We start from the raw sequence: 2,736 nt of genomic DNA, 5'->3' as shown, positions 1-2,736 counted from the left end.
AAAAAAAAAAAAAAAAAAAAAAAAAGCTTTGTCACATGTCTGAAGCACTGATAGTGAGTGCTGGGGGAAGGGCAGACAGTTCTTTTTTAAAAGATAGCTGAAGTTTCCCTATATTTTTTTCTTTTTTTGTAGTCTAGCACTTGCTCTCTTTCTCTGGGAAGAAACTAAACCCTTCCAAATACTGGACTGTGAAGAGAACCCGATTCTAAAGTTAGAAGCTTTTCTTTTGGGAAGGGATTTTTGCTTTCTTTGTTTACAAAGACCAATCTGTGATGGTCTTTAAATAAAAAATAAGAAATGAGAGAACACTTGACACTCAAAATATCTGTACATCTCAAGCACAATTGTAGACTTCTAGAAGCGTTACTTTAGAGCAAAAAATAATTTTAGCCTTGCTAAACAGTATTTCAGACCATAATTGATTGCTGTTGATGCCTGAAGTTTTGCAGAGGCAAGAACTGGGAAGCTTCTGGTAACACAAGGAGATTGGCCTACAGCAGTAGCCTCTGCACCCAGTGAGGTATTTGCAATCAAAGGGTTACATGAAAGAGCCACAGGAGTTCTAAAATGTCCATGGTTGACACTGTTTTCAGTGCAGATATGTAGTCTATAGAGACAATATGGCCCAACAGCTAATAATGTATTCTGAACAGAATTATTACATCAGAGGTTTAGCTCTATCTGGGTGGATTTCTTCTAGAAAGCTGAAGTAATTTGGACTGTAATTTGGAAACTTCAAGTGTTTCAGAATTCCGGAGGTGCAGCCCTTTGGCTCTTCATAAGCTGATAATGTGACTGTGAGGGCTGTGAGCGTTTTTACAGCATCAAGTAACCAAGATAAGCATGAGAATGCCTAATTAAGTTTTAGCTAATATGTAATACGTGTATGAAGAGCTAATTGATCTGAAAGGTTGTAATCGGCTTAAATTCCAGCTATTGAATTATTGATAAAATTGGAAGCTGGCCATAGGGGACCTTAATTTGATTGTTATCTGATTACACTAGAGAAATTATAAATTTATTCTGGTCTGTGGTCAGCAAGTACATTTACATAATAATGAAATAATAATGAAAATATGGTCATGTTCATACTCCAGAAGTATGAACTTTGTGGCTGAACGGAATTCTTCAAGGGTTTATTCAGTCAGAGAAGAGGGGGAGGAAGTCAAGACTGATGTAGCAAGGCAAGCAATCTGCATATTCTTCCCAGTTCAGACTTTTTATAATGATCTGTATTCTTTGGGCTACTAGACTAGAAATTACTATTCACAGCAACAAAAGGAATAATTACTTTGCCTTTCAGCTCTTTTACGATGGCATGACTTTTGCTCCAACCCCCTTGATTTCACTGCTTCTAAAACTAAGTGGAAGTGTTAAATGCTACCACACTTAAGTGTGGGATATCAAAGGTGTAGTGACCAGTACTGACATGCCTCTTCAGCAGTACACCAGATGATACAAGTAAATGCTGTTTCCATACCCGGTAGTGCTGCTGCAGAAATTCTAGCCAGTACTTGTGCTTGGAATTGAACCTTCAGGAATTGCACCTTCTGCAACTGAGGATAATTGTCAAATTTAGGACAAAAAAGAAAGTCTTGCAAATACTCCTTGATAGTGAGTGAGAAGAAATTGTACCAAGCTTCAGGATACTGACACTTTACACAAGGATTACGTTGTCAAGAGATGGCAGTGTTTTTTTTGAGCAGAGATGGTAAAAATATGAGAGAAGAACAGTTTTTGATGGATAACCAATCTTAGAAATAGCTGCTTCCTGCATCCCTAGGAAACTGTCTGGTCTTCCTCCAAAATGAATAATCCTGCCTGCTGTTCAGGTACAGAGCTGCGTAATGGCAGTTCAAGTTAGATTTCCCTTGGATGATCCAGCATTTTGCCCCTGTAGCGCTTTGACTGGCACACAAAAGCCAACAGTTGAACCAGGGTATCTCATTTAACAGTGCAGAACACTAACCATGGATTCTGATGTCTGTTCCCTTTCAGTCTGCTCTACGCTTTCTCCAGAGTTTTAGAGAAAGTGTTGGTGTTTGTGACATAAGCAGAGTGTGTTACTGTCTCTGAGCCTACATACCGGGTTATAATAGACAGATTCCCTAAGGCTTTACAACATCTGAGGTTAAAGATAAAAGGTTATACTGTTATAACTTACTGTTTAGTGTGTCCTGTGTAAATCCTGTCTGCTTCTCTCCACTTCCCCTCCAAATGAGTGTGTTTGCAGGTCAAATAAAAGGCCGCTAGTTTGTAATGCCTTAGGCATGAAGAACTGTATGGAGAAACTGAAGGAAGGTGGCACAGGCCCACAAACCAAATCTTAGAGCTAGTATTCTAATTATGCATGATTCAAAATGTCTAGTGTAATGTAGTTATTACCAGTAAATTGAGATATGCATTTATACATAATGAAGCAATAGGAATTAATATACCAATAGCTTGAACTTCCTGCTTTGATTCTCAAATTTTGTTTAGAGAATGTGCTGCCTCTGTAGAGAAAGGGGCAGAATGTATAGATAGGGACAGAAGCATGGCACCAAAACTGTAAATCAGGAACCAGGATCAGCAGAACTCGCCTTTATAACCTCTCATCTGGTTCATATTAGTGCCCTGAGCATGTAAAAAGCAGGGCATGAACTAAGCATGTTTAGGGGCGAGATGAGGTTTCTCACCTGCTGCAGCTGTAGCAAGGAAAAGGGTGCAGAGTTTCTTACAAGGTGCAGGGGGGGG

The sequence above is a fragment of the Athene cunicularia genome (genome assembly GCF_003259725.1).
Source record: "Athene cunicularia isolate RWA chromosome 5 unlocalized genomic scaffold, athCun1 chr5_part1, whole genome shotgun sequence".
NCBI lineage: Eukaryota > Metazoa > Chordata > Aves > Strigiformes > Strigidae > Athene > Athene cunicularia.
Note: the sequence above shows the minus strand (reverse complement) of the source record.